A 20866-nucleotide genomic window follows, 5' to 3' on the forward strand; every position below is an offset into this window, starting at 1 on the left:
CCCTGCTCCTGGGCCTGCACACGCTGCGCTGCGCTGCAGCTCTCCAAATCCTCTCCCAGGCAGGCCTGGCTGTCTTCTCCTTGCCATGGGGGTTTCGGGGGTTCTCCCTCACTCCCACCTGTGATGTGACAGCGAATCAAGTGGGACCCTCCCCGGCATAGTCTTGCTGAAGTTCTGATTAGTAACTCTATTGCATGCGCCCATGGTGGGCTGCATTGGACAGGTGGGGATATTTCCCCCTTTAGATCCAGGTGCTATAAACACTGACTGACACATCCCACCACAGGCGAGAAGGGCCTCTGGGACTCAGTTGAGGATGAAAGAATGACTTTTCATTTAGAAGTCTGGTTTGATGTTTAGATTTTATTTTTAATCTACTTTTTAAAATAGATGACTTCCCTTTGAGACAATTGTAACTTCTCTGATGAGGAATCTGAAACCCGAGGAAGGACTCATGTCCAGTGAGTGAGTGACCTATTTTCACCACATCCAGAGCTGCCTGCAATGACTTCTTAGAAAATGGGGCTTGACAGGCCTCTCCTAGGCCTAGCCATAGCATCATCGGGGTACAGCAGATGGGCAGACAGTGCTTGGCAGCCAGTCCGCAGGTCCAGTTGCAGCTCCAAGGATTTTCCATCACTCTCATGCCTCCACAGTAGCCCATGAAGCAAGGTTCTGGGTGGGTAGCCAAGCAGAGAGGTTCCTCACTGGAATTCTAGGCTATCTCCAAGGCTAGTTCCAAGCTGGCTTTCTCCTGAACGCAAGGTTGGCTTAACATTTGAACTTCAGCAATAGCTGGACCTGAGTAGACTTAAGGCATTTTTGAAAATGGATCATTATCTCTTTTTTTGAGATAGAGTTTCTCTGTGTAGCTCTAGCTGTCCTGGAACTCACATGGTAGACCAGGCTGTGAACTCAGAGATCTGCCTGCCTCTGCCTTCCAAGTGCTGGGATTAAAGGTGTGTACCACCACTGCCTAGTAGATCATTAGTTTTTATTTCTTACATATATAAAATATCTCCACAGAAATTTGTGAGAGCAACTGAAGAATATTTAAATAAATGTAGAGATAAGCAAGAGCTGGGTGGTGGTGGCACATGCTTTTAATCCCAGCACTTGGGAGGCAGAGGCAGGTGGATCTCTGTGAGTTTGAGGCCAGCCTGGTCTACAGAGTAAGTTCTGGGACAGCCAGGGCTACACACAGAAACCCTGTCTCAAAAAAAGAAAGGAAAGGAAAGGAAAAGAAAGGAAAAGAGAAGAAAGAGATAAACATGAATTAGCATCTTTAACATTCTGAGAATATTCATTCTTTACAAATTCACATATAACTAAGAAGTGATTTTTTTTTTCAACACTGGAGGTTGAACCTAGAGACTCAAGCATGCCCTAGGTTCTGCAGAGGCATGTCAGAGCCTCTGGGACTGTAATTACAGAGGGTTGTGATCCGCCATGTGGGTGCTGGGGTTGGAACATGGGTCCTCTGGAACAGCAGCCAGTGTTGTTTAGTGCTGAGCCATCTCTCTGGCTTCCTAATATGTAATTAAAAAACATTTACAAAAGTTTCACTTATGTGTATGAGTGCTTTACCTGCATGTATATCTATGTACCACATACATGTAGGTGAAAAGGAGGTATCAGATCCCTTGAGAATGGATCTGATGGTTGTGAGCCTCCCTGTAGGTGTTGGGAATGGAACCCGAGTCCTCTCTAAGAGTAGCCAGTAGCCAGTACTCTTAACCACTGAACCATCTATTCTGGACTCTAATTTTAGATTTTGATATATGGTCTAAGTTGCTCATGCTAGCCTTAAACTATCTTAGACAGGCCTTGATTGCAATCCCCCTGCCTCAGTCTCCTAACCATGAGGCCTGGTGATGCCAGTGTAATTCTAATAAAAATTTTAGCAGGCATTTTGATGAACCTGGAAGATAAAAAACAAAACAAAACAAAACAAAAAAACACCCAAGCCTGTGGGGCTGGGGCACACTGTTGGGGATATGATTCCAGTCCTGGGTAAGGGTGGCAGATTGGCACACGTTCAAAGCCAGCTCAGTCTAAAGCAACTTCCAGGCCAACCAGTGATACATAGTTAAGCTCCATCTCAAAACAAGCCAAGTCCTCACAAAATATAAAATACCGCCAAGAAAATGTTAAAAAAAAATTAACAACTAGATGATGATGCTGTAGTCAAAACATTTACTATGAGCCTCCGTGTCTAAGGAGGGCAAGTAATGGTACAGAGACAGACAGGTGACCACATCCAAGAAAAGTAGCTGGCGGGGGAGGGACGGCACTGCAACCACCGCCACATGGGGGCCCTTGATTTACTATGAAGGTAACAATACAATAAATGATGGGCTAACTGGACACGAAATAGAAACAGGCTGAATCTGAACTTCTACCTCACACAGTCAGAGAAAAAGTTGCACTTTTGCTAGAAAGTCGAGGATGATAAGGACACATCAAGAAGCTAATAGTAGCCTATCTTTATGATCACACAAGTAGCTGAGATTTCCTAGCCAAGACACAAAAAACACTAACCACAAGGAAAAAGACAGATAAATTGGATCACATTGAAATTAAGAACGCCTATTTATCAGAGGCCATTAAGATTATGAAAAAGAGTGAGAGAGGATATTTATAACACAACTGGCAAGCGTCTGTGTCCAGACAGACAAGAATGGAGTAAGGAAAAACACCAACCTCGTAGCCCTTCACCAAGAAGTGTTCACATGTGGCGAGTTAGCCCATCAACATGCTCCGCCCCACGGCTGTCAGAGAAGTAACCGCAATAGATGATGGGCAGGTCACAATGCAATGAACAGTGGCCAGAAGTCTGCTTTTTTTGCTGGTAGAAAACGTGGGAAATTGGCACTGCCTGTGAGAGCAGAGAGGGTTCCTGACACTTGTGTTTCAAAGCTGGAGCATGAGAATGTATGTCTGGAGGCATGGATGGGAGCACTCATAGAAGGATTAGATGTAACAGCAAAAAGAGGCAGCAGATGAAGCCTCCTGGTAGCAGCTGAATACATTGTGGAAACTTAATGTGATGTGGCTACCTGGTAACAAGGAAGTGTTGTACTAGGGAAGTGGCTTGCACAGGATTAAATGTGAGAAGCAAGGCACCAAAAAGCTTTTGCTGTGTGGTGCCGCTCATGTAAGGGTAAAAAGGGCATCAATAATCCATGGAAATCAGGGCAAGGTTATCTTGGGGACACAGGGGCGGGAGTGCTTGTGAGTACACACTGGATCCCCGAGTGGCGGTCATGTCTGCTCCTTGCCTTGGGCGGTTTTCACAGGTGTGAACACTTCAGGCTAATTCATCAACACAAGCATATTATTCTGTATTTTATGTCTCAACAAGAATGTACAAAAAATATACAGACTATACTTCTATAGCACCATCTGTAGCCTGTGTATGTACAACATGGTTTGCACAGGACGGCTGGTTGAACCCTGAAGTTCTAGGTTAAAAACCACCGACAGGGAGCTTGCACATACTGTGGTGTGAGTCCCAATAGGCTTTACACACCAACTGAGCATCTGCTGTCCCTCAGGCCGACTTGAGAACAGCTCTCAGAGGGGGCAAAGCAGCAGCACAGGTTCCCACTGCCCTCTTCAGTTGCTAGTTAGTGTCTCAAGAAAGACTGTTAACCTGGTTATTAAAACGACGAAAAAAGGCCAGGGTGGTGGTGCATGCCTTTAATCCCAGCACTCAGGAATCAAAAGCGGGCCAGTCACCATGAGTTCAAGGCCAGCATTTTCTACACAGTGAGTTCCAGGCCAGTCAGGTCTACAAACTGAGACCCTGTCCTAAAAACAAACAGACCTAAAATCTTCCTGTCTGGTTCAGGTCCTTTATTTTAAAGTTGTGTAAAAAGCCAAATTTTGCACCTAATTCAACAACGGCACCATCACTGTTTTAAACCACTACTTTACTCAGCTCACCCTACGAAGAATCTGTGGTGTCTGTTAGGTCACTTCTCTTATAGTTACTGTTTGGAGATGCAGGTTCCTTACAGTGATTGTCCTTTAGTTTGCAAGGCAGTGTGTCTTACTCCGGCAGAAATATAAAACAACAACAACAACAACAAAACCTATAATAAGCCAGCCTCACCGGTAATAGAGAAATGCAAACTTGACCTCACCTGGAACTGGTTCTCAGTCATAGTATAAAGTTTGTTTCTAATTCCATTTCCCCTCGAGTGGACAAATGTCCTAGCATCACTTATTGGTCATCTTTTGGCCTCTAACACCTTGTCATCTATCGACATATGTGTGTGCCTATTTTCTTTGGTCATTTCATCCACCTCTGCACGAAGGTCTTTACCGTAACTGAGTAGCACACCATGCTCATGGAAGTGCAAATCCTTGGCCTTATTTTCTTCTTTAGAAGCGCCTTGGCTATTCTAGATCCTCAGCCTCCCATGACGTATCGTAGAACGGTCAAGCTGCATGGAACCCATGGTAGACTATTTAAAAGGATCCCGGTGCCTCTGATAGTGACATCTGCTACTGACACAATGTATGGATATACATTTAGTTGCTCTTTCATTGATTTTTAAAAATGCTTTTTCTTCTCAAAGATCATATACTGTTTAGGTTTATTCTTAAGCCATACTTTTGTAGTTACTATAAAGTGATGTTTTTCTGAATATCTATTTGCTGGGGGTGGGGCTGGAAGGATGGCTCAGTGGATAAAAGCAATTGCTGATCTTGCAGAGGACTGAAGTTCAGTCGCTAGCATTCACCTGGGTTACTCACAACTTCCTTATTCAGGCACTGCTGAACTCATGTGTGCATATCCACACAGAGACAGACACATAAGTAAATTAGACTTTAAAAATTATATTTACTTTTTTTTGTTTTGTTTTTCAAACAGGGTTTCTCTGTGTAGCCCTGGTTGTCCTGAAACTCACTCTGTAGACCAGGCTGGCCCCGAACTCAGACATCCACCTGCCTCTGTCTCCTGAGTGCTGGAATTAAAGGTGTGTGCCACCACTGTCTGGCTAGATTTATTAATTTTATGTGTATTTTGCCTGCATGTATGCGTGTTCACCACGTGCATGTGCAGGTCAGAAGAAGGCACTGGATCCCCTGGAACTAGAGTTACAAATGTCTGTGACCCACCATGTGGGTGCAGGGACTCATACCCAGGTCCTTTGCAAGAGCAACAGGTGCTTTTAGTCACTGAGTCATCTCTCTAGCCCTCTAAAATTAAATCTTAAATTACATACTTGCTGTTGATTCATAGAAAACCATTTTTGGGTGGTGCATGCCAACTTGAAACTCTGCAATCTTGTCTTTTCATTAATTTACCTGTAGATGAAAACTTCTGCATATGTGGCCATATCCATTTCTTCCTTTTTTCCCCTTGGTTTTTCAAAACAGGATTTTCTGTGTAGTTTTGCTGCCTGTCCTGGATCTCACTCTGTAGACCAGGCTGGTCTAGAACTCACAGAGATCCACCTGGCTCTGCCTCCCGAGTGCTGGGATTAAAGGCGTGTGCCACCACCACCCAGCCTTCCATTTCTTCCTTTACATATTTCTATGTCTGTTTTGCTGGGTTGACCAGACCCTGGGAGTTGCAGTTTTGGGAAGAATAACATTTCTAGCTTGTGTCTAATACAGAGAATAGTCTTGGCATTTTGAGTTTGTTTCAGGTGTTTTCATAGACAGCTTTTGCGATGGTTCATCTCGGTTGTCAGTTTGGATGGGAATCAAGGAGAGATATTCCTCTGAGTGGGTGTGTAAGGGTATTTCTTGGAAGGATTCGAGGCAGGAAGATCTTTCTCAAGTGTGAGCACCTTCTTTTTTTTTTTGGTTTTTCGAGACAGGGTTTCTCTGTGTAGCTTTGCGCCTTTCCTGGATCTCACTCTGTAGACCAGGCTGGCCTCGAACTCACAAAGATCCACCTGCCTCTGCCTCCCAAGTGCTGGGATTAAAGGCGTGAGCCACCACCGCCCGGCTTGTGTGAGCACCTTCTAATGGCAGCCCAGATACAAGGAGGTCAGAGGGAAAGCTATTGCTTTTTTTGCCTGATTACCATTGCTCCTGGAAATGTTGCTGTTGCTATCCTTTGCTTTTTACCAGAGCCCAGCTTCTTCTGCCTTCCAACGTGGACTTAAGACCAGTGGCTCTCCAGGAATCCTTCAGGCCTTCAGTGCCAAACTGAGACCTCTGAGTCATACAGCCTCGTGGACTAAGCATCTAGCAGGTTCGCAGACTCTCCAGTGTGCAACCAGTCATTGCTGGACTACCCGGTGTGTAGTAAGTCAATCTAATAAGTGGCTTTTGTAACTGTCTTGTTTTTTGTTCATCTTAACGCAATCTAGAATTACTTGGAAAGAGGGAGTCTCCATAGAATTGTCACAACCAGACTGGCATGTGAGCATGTCTGTGGGGCATTCTCGTGATATAGGAAGGCCCACTGTCAGAGGTACCATTCCTAGGCAGGCGGTCCTGGGCTGTATAAAAATGGAAGCTGTACAGAAACACAGAGCAAGCCAGCAAGCAGCATTCCATCATGGTTTATGCTTCGGTTCCTGCCTTGATTTCCCTTAATGATGGACTGTATACCTGGAAGTATAAGCTGAAATAAACCCTTTCTTCTCCTAAGTTGCTTTTGGTCATGGTGTTTATCATAAAAAAAAAAAAAAACCAGAAAGCAAACCCAGACAGTAATATCTATTTATTCTACCAGTTTGTTTCTTTAGGGCTTTGGTTCTCAGCCTTCCTAATGCTGTGACCCTTTAGTACAGTTCCTTATGTTGTGGTGACCCCCCAATCATAAAATTATTTTTGTTGCTACTTCATAACTGTAATTTTGCTGCTGTTATGAATTGTAATGTAAATTTCTGTGTTTCCCAATGATCTTAGGTCAAATGTCAAATGTCAAAGGCTCGTTTGAGGTTTCGACCCACAGGCTGAGAATTGCTGCTTTAGAGAATCCTAATATAGCCTTCCTCAGACCTCTCTTTTATTCTTAATTTTCAAAGAGTAGTTCTTGCTGTGAGATGACCCTTCTGTGCTCTGTGAATATGTATCACTCGCATTGTTTACTAATAAAGCTGTTTGGCCTATAGCAAGCAGGATAAAGTTAGGTGGGACCATCAAACTGAGGACTGGGATGAAGAAGGGTGGAGTTGGGAGAGACGCCAGTGAGCTGCCCAAGAAGCAAGATGCCAGAAGACCAGTAAAGCCACGGGGCATGTGGCAATACACTGATTAATAGAAATGAGTTAATTTAAATGTAAGCACTAATTAGTAATAAGTCTGAGCTATCGGCCAAGCATTTTGTAATATAAGCTTTTGTGTGTTTATTTAGGACCAGGTGGTCAGGACAGAAAAGCTTTGCCTCCGTTTACAAGTTCTCCAAATAGAAATGATGCTAGATTTTATTAGAAACCTTTTATTACCTTTTTTTCCTTCTTGAGACAGGGTTTCATTCTGTAGCCCAAGCTATCCTCAGCCTTGCAGTGATCCTCCTGCCTCAGCCTGCTTAGTGCTAGAATTACAGGCCTGATCCACCAAAGGTGGCTTCTCAAAATCCCTTTCTGCAGCTACTGAGATTATTATACAATGCTGCCCCATATTTTGATGTGATTAGTAAATGTAAAAGTGTTAACACAAAGTCATGTTCTTGGAGGGAAAATGTAACTTGGACATGACGATGTTACTTTATTTGTGACTGGAGTTTAGTTTGCTGAGTTCTGTAATCATTCTGTAACTCTTCGCTGGTTCTGTAATCATTTTGGATTTTTATCAGTGAAGCTAGTCTATACTTTGTCATTCTTCTTAGGTTTTGAGGTCAGAGTGTGAGTCAGTGGTAGAATGCTCCATGGGAGCCAGGGTTTGATCTCCAGCACCACAAAAATACAACTTAAGAAAATGGGCCATGAGATTTGAAGTTCTTCCTTTGTAGTTGATAGTGTCCCCAATCCGCTGCTGAGTCTTCAAGGTCACTATACCCTCCTGTTTTCAAGTCCAGTGGGTTTTCATCTTTCCTTCTATTGGCTCCTGTCTCTGGGGTCCTCCTTTGTACTGGCTTCTCTTTTCTCCTCTCTCCGCTCTCTTCAGGTGACTGGTGACCTCTTCCACTCTCTTGGGTCTTAAATGGATGGCCTCATTCTGATTCTGCTACCTACCTTCCTGACGGCGTTATTTGAGCACCTGACAGACTTGCACACTCAAGGGAGCCCAGAAGGACCTTGGAGTCTGTCTCCCCCCCTGCTGCAACACACACCGCCATCTCCTGCAGCACCAGCTGGCAGTCCTTAGTGAGTTCGGCTCCTCCCCCTCAGGCTGTGGCATCAATCTATCCTTCTTAGTCTTACTGAGATCTCCTTCCCAAAACAACTCTTTCTAGTTTCGCCTGACCTAACCCCTCTGCATCTAACCTGGGCCCCTGTGTTAGCACTGAAGCTGGTACTCATCAGCCAGCATTCCTTACTCCTGCTGCTGCCTTTACTTGCTCTCTTCCCTAGAAGCACCACATACTTCGATGGTGTGATGGTGGCTGATCTAACTCCCAGCTATAAAGGTAGCTCCTACTTGGCTTTTTTTTTTTTTTTTTTTTTTTTTATGTAAAGGGACAGATGGAGAATATTTTAAGCCTTGTAGACCACATAAGCCTGTGGCATATTTTCATTCCCCATTACAATGCTAATTGTAAAATTATTTCTTAGGTTGCGAAGTAGACAAAAGCAGCCCACAGACCTGTTTATCCCCTGCAGCTTACTCACTCAATATATTTCACCTCCTGGTAGTTGAGGGAGGGTGTAAGATCTAAGGGGGCCAATCAAAATGATGCCACAGGGATACTGACAGCAGTTCTCCTAATTCCTGGGGTGAAAAATACTCTTTCCTCCACCTTGGGTACCCTCATCACCATCTTTGCTCACACTAAAGGAGCAGCTCAAATGCCACAGGCCTCCTGTGTCTTTCAATAGTCTGTATTTCTGGGATCCCATGACTCACATCTGTATCCACTATGCTTCCTAAGACTCCACCATCCAGTCTTCCTGGTTACCAGCGATGGGCCAGGTTATTAGGTGGATACACATCTCTCCTACAGATGGAAGGTGAACAATCTGTCCAGTCTCATAGCTTTGTGGCATAGTGGGTTTGCACAGTTCAGGCCCAACATACATGCTCCTGACACTGGACCATTTCCCGGGTATGCCATTGGTCAGGCATCCTGACACGATCTACTTCTAGACTATGAAAGTGAAGATGTCTTCCTAATCAGTTGACCCACCCATGGATAGGATACCACCAGACACCCGAGAGGCCATCAGAAGGCCATGTTCTTGCCTCTGTTTATGTGCCCTGTTATCCTCCCTTCAAGCTACTTTTATGGCAGTGCACACAGCAGAGAAATAGACTATCCTAGCTACTCCTGGATGAGACTGGCATAGGTCTGTTTTTGCTATAACAGTCCACAGCGAACCAAAGGTCTGTCAAAGTGATGGCCTCTGATTGAACGTATTTCCTTTGTCCACATCTCTGGCTCTCATATTTATATGTCAGTCCAGCAGCTACAATTTAGTCAGTAAGTCACAGGAAAACAGGTGATGCGTGCAGTGGCTGGAAAGGTCCTGTGTGCTAGAACTTGCTCTCTTGCAGGTAGACCACAGCCACTATGAGAAGCAACCAACATGAGCCAGCTTACTAACAGTGGGTAGGTAACACATGGCCTGTGGGGATGAGATCACCCATGAAGCAGAGATGAACCAAACCAGCTGAACACAGCATAAGCTGCTGTTTGCCAGATTCACCAACCATGCCTGTCTAAGTGATTAAGCTCTGGGATAGCTTGATACCCAGAAACAGACACACTGTCCTTATGCACAAATTTGCATGTTAAGGTTGAAGTCCTAGTAGGCATTCCAAGAACGATGATTTCTACTTACTTGCCCACAAGGACCCCTGTAGAGACTGCCTGGTGCCCAGCCTTTAGGAAGGCTGAAGAACTCATTGGAGGGTTGGTCCGAGGGACAGGCTCTTCTGTTTCGCTAAGTGATGGGAGCGGACGTTGACACGCTGCAGCACCACTCCTGCGGTCAGTTTATGCTCCAGATTCTGGACCTCTTCAGGCCCCATTCTGGCATAGCACCTTAGGATGAGATCGTCAGCTGAGAGGCCATACAGAATGCTTTACCTGCGCTCATCTTTTACTAGTCCTCCTTTTTTTTAAAAAAAAAAAAAATTTTATTTTTAAACAAACGAGGAAACAGGCAGAGCGAGTAAATGAGATGTCTGGTATGTCTAAGAAGTGGCAGAGCCTGAACTTGACCCTGGGAGTCTAAGTTAAAAACCTACTACCATTCCTAGTTCCTTAGACTCTCTCAGTGACCAACACTAGATACGTTGATTCACAAAATCACGTCCCTGGTCCTCTGCTTACTTATCTTCAACGTCTACGGAGGGGGTGTGGGACCAGGGCCATCTCTCAAAAGTGGAGGAAGGCCCAGGGATGATCCGTGCAAGGATTCCGTGGTACCACGCACTAGATGCAGAGGGTCTTCAAGCGGGGGCTGCCGCGTTTCAGTGGCTCCTCTCAGAGGAGGAGCCTCCTCCGAGGCTCCCTGCCCAGTCCCCAGCTTGTTCAGAATCTCTAGGGTTCTTAGTCTCCCCCCCCCACACACACACCTGTCCACTCAGTTCCCATCTGGGGCTCCCGCTCACTCGGGTCTCCCCAGTGCAAGTTCTAGAATCCCGCCCCCGTCGATCTTCTCAGTGCGCGACCGAGGCTCCCTTCCCCTTCGAGTCTCCTTAGCGACAACAAGATCTGTTTTGGGTTCTAACCGCTAAGCCCTCGCGGTGGCCGCCGTAGGCAGCAAGCTGGGACGCCGCTTCGGGCCCCCCACCCCACCCCCGGAGGCGCGGGCGGGCGCGCGCACGTCGGCGTCGGGCGCTGACTCCACCCCTGCCTGCGCGCGCGCGCGCGGCTGCGGCGGCTGGGGCGGGGCGAGCCGAGGGGCGGAGCCGCCGGCGCCGAGGCTGAGGCAGAGGCTGAGGCAGCGGCTGAGGCTGAGGTGGCTGAGGCTGAAGGCGGCGGCGAGGAGGGGCTCCTGGCCGGGGCCGCGGGGCCAGCCGAGCCCGCCGCAGCGCCGAGAGCCAGACGCCGGCAGCCCGCGGGCGCAGCGTGACCCGAGGGTAAGGCGGCGGGGACGCGGGCGGCCGCGTTTATGTAAGCGCGGGGCAGGTGGCTGAGGCCGCGCAGCGCCGGCGGGTGCGGACCTGACCACCGACCCCAGACCCTATGGACCCCGGCCCCGGGGCCCCGCGGCGGGCTGCGGGGTTGCTGGCGCATCCCGGGCGGTGCGGGGAGGGCGGGCCGCGTCCTCTCGGATGCGCTGCGCTGCGCTGCGGGAGGAGGCTGCGCCCAAGACGGCTTGTCCGCTCCTGGAGGCGCCGCGTCCGCGTGGGATGCGCTGTGCCGCGGTGAGCCGAGAGTGCGCCTCCCGGACAGGAGGCTGTGCCCGCGGAGGGGACCCTCTACTCCAGGGAGGGGACCTGTGCCCGTCAGAGAGGAGGCTGCGCCCGGGGAGGTGAACCATGTGCCGAGCGGAGGGGACCTGAGCTCCGGGGAGGGGATCCTGTACCCCGGGAAGGGGATCCTGTACCCCGGGAGGGGACCTTTGCCCAGCAGAGGGGAGGCTGCGCCCCGGAATGGGGACCCTGTGCCCTGCAGGGGGAAAGCTGCGCCCCGAGATGGAGACCTTGTATCCTAGAGAGGGGACCTGTTCCCAGCAGAAGGGAGGAGACACCTTGTGTCACTCTGAAGCTTCGTCCGGGGATGGGGACCCTGTGTCCTGCAGAAGGGACCATGTGCTTGGCAGAGGAGAGGCTGCGTCCAGAGAGTGGATCCTGTGTCCTCTGGTCCAGAGGGGACCTGTGCGGAGCAGAAGGGAGGCTGAGCCCCGGGAGGTGGGAACCCCGTGCGTGCTCCAAGGAGAGGAAGATGTACTAGGGGATGGGGACTTGGTGCCCTGCAGGAGGGACCATGTGCTTGGCGGAGGGGAGACTGTGCCCAGAGGAGGGGGACCGAGTGCTCCACAGAGGTGAGAATGCGTCACCGGGAGGGAACCCTGTAACCTGCAGATGGTACTCTGTGCTCCGAGGAGGGAGACCCTAACTCTGTACCCCACATAGGGGAGGCTGTGCCCTGTGGCGAGCACCCTGTGCCCTGCAAAGGAGACACTGCGCTCCCAGGGAGTGGACACTGTGACCCGGGTAAGGGAGGCTGCTTTTTGGTGGTCCGTGTCCCTCCCGAGGGCTCGGAGCTCCACACAGGGCGCCGTGCGCCTGGGTGACGAAGTTCCGAATGCCCCGATTGCCCGGCGTCTGCTGCTGTGGGAGTCATCTGGGACATTAGGGGCGGGAGGTGAATTTTGACGCGCTCGTATAGGTAGTAGGAAAATCACTGTGTGGTGACTGTGTGCGAGAGAAGGTGTCAGATGGGGCTGTGGACGCTAGATTGTAGTGGCACAGGAATTGCCTGTCGGCGACCAGAAATGTATTCCGTTCGGTATTTATGAGGGGAGTATCCGCACCGCTGTGTCTGTTTGGACGTTTATGTTTTCAGTTAGCGGGTTTGGGTTGTTACTTCTGATGAGGGCATCTTTTTCCTTCTTTTGAAAACCATTATTGCATTCCATTCTGGAAGTATAATGGAAAGTGGCTTGATAACAAACTTGTTTTTTTTTACTGTTAGGTGCTGTAATTAAGATGACCAAACAGTAGGTTTTGTTTTTTTTTTTTAAACTGAGAATAGAAATAATGTATTAAGCCTCATTGTACCTTTGAAAGGAAGCTATGTCTTCCAAAACTGTCTCAAGAGCAGTTTCTAAGCTGTAAAAGCCAGCTGTTTCTTCCTTTCTCAGGGATGAAACTTCTTTACCCTTTTTGCTTGAGAGGGTTCCCTGGAGAGAAAAACAGAAGAAAAAGGAGGCAGAAGGTTGGTTGGTACAGCTCCTTTTGGAATGAGAGAATTAATGGTCCCTTGGTACAGGTTCCTCCCAGGGGCAGATTCACAGCATGGGCACCCCACAACAGGCACTTGATAAATATTGGATGAGACACACTGGGCTGGGTGCTGTGATCCCACAGTGGTGGAGAGGTGGAATTCACAGGCTTGGAAAGGAATGCATTCTCCATGCCTGTTAGATGTCAAGGGGTTTCAGAAACTGGGCACATTCAGTTACTTTTGCGTCAGCTGTGGAGCTCCGGTTGGAAGGATCCAAGGAGACCTTTCTGCAAGGACAATGGTGAAGAGAGAAATGAATGACGTATATCTTCCATGATGTGTTCATCCAGTCATTGCTGGTAGGCCAAGGCAGGAAGATTAGCTACCAAGAAATAACATCATCCTGAAAACACATCTTGGCTCATAGGCAAATTCACTTCATGAGTTTATGTGCCATAAAGCGTTTAGACTGCTTTAGAATTTTTTGGAATAAAAAATCATTTAAACCCATCTTGTCCTGTGAATGAACAGTTTCCAACTGGTCATGTGCTAGATCTTCTCTCTGGAGTCACAGTGCTGAACTCTACAGGCATAGTACAAAGACCCACTGACAGTTTGCCTTATTAATCATTTTAATAGTATTAACATTTTGAGATAAAATTATAATATTTGCAAAAGTGTTAAACTTTAGCTTTTAGGTTTAAAAACTTAAGTATGCATATAATACATTCAGGAAGGCAAGCAATTCATGTGTACATAATATATCCAAAAGACTGAACCTCATTCTGCTCTGTACCCCACTGCTCAGTTATATAATAACTATATATTGTATATGAAATTATACATATATAATTTTTAATGTCTTTTTTTTTTCTGGTACTGGGGAGTGAACCAAGAGCCTGGCACATGCTAGGCAAGTGTTTTACCACTGAGGTATATCTCAGCCTTGAGAAATGGTCTCACTAAGTTGCCTAGGCTGGACTTGAACTCATTCTCTGTGTAGCCCAGATAAGCCTCAGATTTTCAGTCCTCCTGTCTTAGGCTCCCCAGTATCTGGAATTATGGACCTGTGTCAACTTTTGAAATAACAGTGTTTTAAAGTTTCCATTAACAGCATAACAGCAGGATTCTTATTTGTCATGGGCACAAAGGAGGACCTGCTTATAATTTTTTAATCCCAAATTCCTTTATCAGTAAGTTGTATTTAAGAACTGGATTTTATCTCTTTGAGTGCTGTGACTAGCCATGTAAGTATACAGGACCAGAGAATATTGTTTAAATAGCTAGGAGGTTATCTAGAAGTGACTTTTGGAGACTGTAGTCAGTGAAGTTATACAATTGTTAGAGAAATGATTAAACTTAGTATGAAAGCTTGGAGAGGTTCAATTCTACTGGGAAACTTGATGGTTTTCTGTATCACTTTCTAGCGTAAGAGTTTCCAAAGTCCACAGTTTGGTGTGAGGGAAATGGTTAGGCTTAAAACCCTTTATTTAATATGTTTATAGTATATTAAGTAGGATAAATAACTAGCAACAATTTCACTTAAAAATTATCCACTAAATCAGTGGTTCTCAACCTTCCTAATGCTGCAACCCTCATATTGTAATGACCCCCTCAATATAAAATTATTTTTGTTGCTACTTCATAACTGTAATTTTGCTACTGTTATGAATTATAATGTAAATATATGATATGCAGGATATCTGATATGTGATCCCCTGTGAAAGGGTAGACCCCTGAAGGGGTCATGACCCACAGGTTGAGAACCATTGCACTAGATTCATAACAATTTCTTCCTTGGGGCTGGAGAGATGGTTCAGTGGTTAAGAGCACTAACTGCTCTTCCAAGGATTTTGGTTCAATTTCCAGCACCCACATGGCAGCTAACAACTGTCTATAACTCCAAGATCTGACACCCTCACACAGAAACATGCAGGAAAAACCACCAATACATGTAAATAAATTAAAAAAAAAAAAAAGATTCCTTCCTTATCCTTTAGTGACTATCTTTCTCAAGGAATGGATGAAGAAGGTAACCAGGCCAGCAGAGATCTTTACCTTGCCTTCCACTGCAGTTAGGATCATTAATATCAAGAAGTTGTTGTTGCTTTCTTTTAAAAAATTTGATAATACTTACTGCCTGTTGTTCTTCCCAGTGTTTATCCTTATGTGGTGCTCTAGAAATATGTATGCCCATGACTTTGGTGCTAGGCTTGATGGGTTGAGTTCAGATGAAGCAGGAAGTGAATGAAAGTATCTTGAAGGTGTCTGGGATTTATGTTAAAGAATGGAGTGGAAGCTGTTGGCTCTAGATGAGTGATTTTCAAACCGGATGCTGTTTCTTTCTCATTGGTGGTATCTGTGTTCCAGGTTGCTGTCCAAGGGAACCTGATGTGGCTAGTTTTGCTCACCTGTTGTTCTTATTATGGGCACAGCGGAGTGATAAACAAGACTGGACTCTAAAGTCTGTGTACCCTGAAGGGCAAAGAAGACGGGGTAGGTGGAAGGAGACAGAATAGGTGTCCAAGGAATGTGGGGATGTGTTTGGCCACAGCCTGATGCAGCCTTCCAGGCAGAGGGGACTCTGGGGTAAAGGCCTTGACATGTGTTGTTAACATCAGGGAGCCATTGTGGTCAGAAAGGGAGGGAGAGTGGCAGGAAATGAGGCTGGAGAGGTGGGGAGGGCTGCTTCTTGCTGGAGTGTAGAGGCTGTGGTTAGGGATTTAAATTTTAATCCCAGAGTGATGGGAGGTCTTAGGACGACGGCTGGCCTGCCTGCTCTTCCCCCTCCCCCTTTCCCTTTTAGAGAGTTTTGAACATGATAGGGAAGGACAAGATCTCGTTTATCTTTCAAAAGAATCATTCTGGCTTGTGGATTTTTAGGAGCTTGTCATGTGCCAGGCTGTTCCAGATACTTCGTGTATGTAGGGTCAACCAACTGACAGCCCACAAGGTGAACATTATTACTGTTCAACGTTTTTATTAATTTATTTTATTTGTGTGTGTGTGTGTGTGTGTGTGTGTGTGTGTGTAGACAATATGGAAGTCAGAGGACAGCTTCTCAGATGGTCAGTCCTGTGAGCAAGCACCTCTACCTGCTGAACTGTCTTTCCAGCTCCTTGCTGTTATTCCTGTGTTATACATGGGGCTACCAAAGCAGGAAACAGTGAGGTGCTTGTTCAAGGTCACATGGTCAGTGGCACAGACAGATCCTCTATAGCATGTTGCACTCATCCGCCTCACTCCATTGCTGTAGGCAAGAGTGACAGTGGAGACCAGTGAGGAGGCCCTGGGTAGAAGCCCAATCAATCACCAGGTTGGGGCCCCAGCAGGAGGGAGAGGTGGATTCACCACTGTGTAAAATGCTTTGTCTGTGAGGTGCACCATTGTTTTTATATTCCTGACAGAGGAAGATGTGCCAATGAGAGGACGACAGCACTTTCTTACCACTTAGCATTCATTTATACTCATTGAAAGGGCTGACTTCGAGCAAAGACGAATACGGTGCTTTTGTGCTTTCATAAAAAAAGGATACTGTTGTTTAGAGCTGAGTCTTCTGACTTTTAGCTTGGGGTAGTGCCATGTTGAGTAGAGTAGGAAGCCTGGGGAGGTTGTGTGTTTAGGGTAGGGATTAGGACTTGAGATTTGGAAAATGAAGCCTAAGACCTTGCTCAGCAATCATACCACACACACGATCCTGGAGGTCAATGTGCCACCGCTTAGCTATTTAATTTTTCTGTGCTTCAGTTTTTCATCCTTAGTTCAGGGAGAATAGAATTTGTATCTTGATCAGGCTTGGTGGTGTAGACCTTTAATCCCAACATGAAAGAGGCAGTTCAGGGCCAAACAGGACTACATAATGAGATCCTGTCTCAACAACAACAATAACAACAGAAAGTAAGTAAGTAAGTAAGTAAGTAAGTAAGGAAGGAAGGAAGGAAGGAAGGAAAGAAGGAAGGAAGGAAAGAAGGAAGGAAGGAAGAGAAAGAAAACAACAGAAAGAGAGAGAAAGAAAGAAAGAAAAAGAAAACAACTGTGTCAAATGGTTGTTGAGTCAATATGCTGAGTTAATGAAGAAAGCCTGAAATAGTACCTGGCTAGCAGTATTTAAGAGAGTTTGCTTAGCTTATTGTTTTTATGATTAGTCATCTGAATGAGAGATTTGTGTAGAAATGGAAATTCAAGGACAGGCTCAGGAAAAGATTGGGCCAGGTATGCAAATTTAGGTGTCTTTTTTAGTATAGCTGCTCTTTTGTATCATCAGCTAGACAGTGAATATGGATGCAAAAGAACAGAGGTAGGTCCTGGTAGGGACTCTTGGCAAGGGATCCACAGGGGAGGGGACACTGGACTGTGCTATTGAAGTGGAGGCTACTGAAGAAGAAGGCAAGCAGGAAGGTCCAGTGGCCAGGAATCCAGTGATCAGGTAAGTACTTTTCAGTCTTAGGGGTCTGGAAAAATATTTCCTTAGATTTGATGAGAGACAAGCCATCAGTGACTTTGGTGGGGTTTTATAGCAGTGGGGAGAAGGGACATTTGGGGCATTAGATGTAGATGACTCTCCAAAGAAGTTCTGTTTAAAGGAGAGCAGACTGATGGAATTCAAAATGCAATGGTCTAGGCTCCTGTATATCTTGTTTTAGATGATGATGGTAGCATGTTCTTAACCTGATTGGAATGAATATTGCAGGAAGCAAGTCCTTGAAAAAGTTCCAGGGGCTGAAGGAGAGAGGATGTTCCTCCTCAGCAGTGGGGCAGCTATTGCATCTGGGCATCTTCAGTTCATTCAAAAGTATTTGGGGCCTGGCAGTGGTAGCACACGCCTTTAATCCCAGCACTCGGGAGGCAGAGCCAGGCGGAGCTCTGTGAGTTCGAGGCCAGCCTGGTCTACAGAGCCAGATCCAGGACAGGCACCAAAACTACACAGAGAAACCCTGTCTTGAAAAAAGCAAAACAAAACAAAAAAAGTATTTGGAAGACATGCTAGCCTGGATTAGGAGAATGGTATAGGACTTAGAATATTGTTCTCACAAGCAAACATGCCCTGTGGACTTTTTGTGGAGAGGTTTATATGAAATGGGATTTTTCTTTATTAAAAAGTTCCCTTGTCTTTAAAGTGTCCTCAGAGGAAGGAGAGCTAACATCCTTATTTTCCAAATGTGTAGCCCTGGTAAGAGGACCTGACATCTGAAAGCTCTAAAAGAAAGCTTGCATTTGGAATGTCCCCCAACCCCAGAGGAAGGTGGCTTTGAAGGGTGCCAACATTTACATTGATGTTCATCCTGTTTAACAAAATTCCCGTTAGGAGTTTGATGACATGCCTTGTTTGCACGAGCTTGACTTGTATTCTTTGTGGCTGTTTGACTACTTAACGGTATGAGGTTAGAAGCACCCTTATTTTCAGTGTGATGCTCAGAAGCTTTCCCCGTACAGGGCAGAACTCACTGTTGTTACTTGAGAAGCAGGGACTTCCATGCTCAGGCAGACTTTGCTGGGAACCTGCTTTATGTGTATGGCTGTGGAAGACATCAGGGACAGGAAGAAGGAGAGCTTACATTTCAGGGAAGGAGAGTAAGTAAGGCACAACAGATGTTGTCTTTTGAAGTTATTATATCTGTGACTTGCTAGAAAGATGTGTGACTGAAGTCCACATGCAATATGAGTTTTGTCATTTGGAAAGCTGGAGGGCAGTGGGGCCATGGAGGGCAAGAGGACCTTTCCTGTGAAGGTATGATGAAAAGATAGTTGGGGAACACCTGCTTGGTAGAGCTGTAGAGACTCAGTTTTTCCTACTATCTCCTCATAACATCATCCTCAGAGGGTGGTGAGATTTCACACTGCAAGCAATCAGCTCTGCATCAGATATCAGCAGTGTCCTGTGATCCTGTCCAATTGGATACTGTCTGCCTGGAGCATGATAGATCCCTAGACTAAGGGCTCTGTCTTTAAGATGACCTCCACTTCAGGCCCAGTTTTTTGTCTGGACCTCTGGAACTTCTGTTTGACCAGTGACAAGTCAGGGTTCTCACAGCCCCTCCTCAGAGTGGTCCCCAGAAAGGAACCATTTTATTCACATTCACATTTTATTATAAAGGTTATTTGGAAGCACATAAACACACAACCTATGAACAAGTGCCAAGTGTATTCTGGAAGGGTACTGCACATAGAAACTTTGACCCTAGGGTGCTGTGTAGCATGTGGGTGAGTTCTTGTTCAGCTTCTCATAAGCTGCCACATGCTGAGCTGTCCAGAAGCTCCAACCATGTCTTGTAGCCACTATCTCCTTTCCCTGATGCCTGTTCATGGCATAGGTCACTCTGATAGCCTGTGTGGGAGCCCAGCTGAGTTTGTCTGGTCAGCCTTCTTGGTCCTCCTCCACCCATTAAAAATGTTTTTATTGTTTTTTTTTTTTTTTGAGATTTCATGTATTTTTTTTGTTTGTTTGTTTCTTTGTTTTTGAGACAGGGTCTCACTATGTAGTTCAGGCTGGCCTTGAACTCACAGAGATACACCTGCCTCAGCCTCCTGAGTGCTGGGATTAAAGGTGTGCACCACATGCTAGTTAGGGTTACTATTGCTATAATAAAATATCATGACTAAAAGTAACTTGAGGAGAAAAGGGTTTATTTGGCTTATACTTCCATATCACTATTCATCATCAAAGGAAGTCAGAACAGGAGCTCAAACAGGACAGGAGCTGATGAAGAGGCCATGGAGGAGTGCTGCTTACTGGCTTGTTCCCTATGGCTTGCTCAGTCTGCTTTCTTATAGAACCCAGGACCACTCTTTCATCACCTACAATGGACTGGGCCCTCTCCCATCCATCACTAATTAAGAAAATGCCCTACTGGCTTTCCTACATCCAGATATTCTGGAGGCATTTCTCAGTTGAGGCTACTTCCTTTCTGATGACTCTAGTTTGTGTCAAGTTGACATAAAGCTAGCCAGCACAGCCATCATGCCTGCCTCATATATATTTTGATCATATTCACCCCAACTCTTCCTACCGGCTTCTCCCAGATACCTCCTACCTCCCTATCTCAAACCCTTCAAACATCTTGCCTACCCCCTTTAAATAATCTACTTAGCCGGGCGTGGTGGCGCACGCCTTTAATCCCAGCACTCGGGAGGCAGAGCCAGGCGGATCTCTGTGAGTTCGAGGCCAGCCTGGGCTACCAAGTGAGCTCCAGGAAAGGCGCAAAGCTACACCGAGAAACCCTGTCTCGAAAAACCAAAAAAAAAAAAAAAAAAAGAAAAGAAAAAAAAATAATCTACTGAGTTCAATTTGTGCTGATCATGTTTTGGTAGGTATGGGGCTATTCACTGGAGTGTGGTTGACCTACTAGGGCCACCCTTAAGAAAACAAACTTGTCTTTTCCTGCCCCAGCAGCCATTAACTATGAATGGTTTCTCGGGAAAGACTCATTACTCTCTGTTTTAAATTTATTTTATTTTATTTATTTGTGTGTGTGTGTGCTCGGGCCTCTGAATACCACACACGTCATTAGATTAGAGGATGAATTTGGGAGTTGGTTATTTCATTTCACCATGGGATCTCTGGATTGAACTCAGGTCATCAAGGTTGTGTAGCAAGTGCTTTCACCCTCTGAGCCCTCTCACTAGGCGTTTCTTGACTTTGTGTAGCATTCTCTATTCTATTCTGAAATGGGTCTGATTTGTTGTCAGACATGGTAGGTCAGGGAACTGTTAGGGAAGCCCTTGCAACTCTGAGTGGTGATACAGAGGACCAGAAGAGTCTTCAACGAGGGACACTTTATGTCAGATCACTCACTAGTGTATGATGTGTAATGTTTGTTTGTACTTGCTTACTCCTTGAGATACATCACACGTTGTCTGTAAGTCACAAACTTTCTAAGTTTTAAATTGGTAGAA

At 46.1% G+C, this 20866-nt stretch overlaps 1 protein-coding gene and 1 long non-coding RNA gene across 5 annotated transcripts in view; one reads left to right on the top strand and one right to left on the bottom strand.

Moving 5' to 3' along the window:
- Positions 1-358: 358 nt before the first annotated feature.
- On the bottom strand, positions 359-10890 carry LOC119086776. The gene is made up of 3 exons (XR_005090130.1): positions 10654-10890; positions 9915-10187; positions 359-810 (listed from the first exon to the last, which is right to left on the bottom strand). It is a non-coding gene; the product is annotated as an uncharacterized LOC119086776 (long non-coding RNA).
- Positions 10891-10991: 101 nt separating this feature from the next.
- Positions 10992-20866, top strand: part of Adarb1 (adenosine deaminase RNA specific B1) — a 132874-nt gene continuing 122999 nt past the window's right edge. For 2 of the 4 annotated variants that reach the window (XM_028874308.2, XM_028874312.2), the window contains exon 1: positions 10992-11160. The gene's annotated coding sequence lies outside the window, so the exon portion shown is untranslated. Of the gene's footprint in view, positions 11161-14916; positions 15470-15856; positions 15927-20866 lie in introns of those variants that run through there. The other 2 variants (XM_028874309.2, XM_028874314.2) reach the window with 2 other exon arrangements.

The sequence above is a fragment of the Peromyscus leucopus genome, chromosome 16_21 (genome assembly GCF_004664715.2).
Source record: "Peromyscus leucopus breed LL Stock chromosome 16_21, UCI_PerLeu_2.1, whole genome shotgun sequence".
In the NCBI taxonomy this organism is placed as follows: domain Eukaryota; kingdom Metazoa; phylum Chordata; class Mammalia; order Rodentia; family Cricetidae; genus Peromyscus; species Peromyscus leucopus.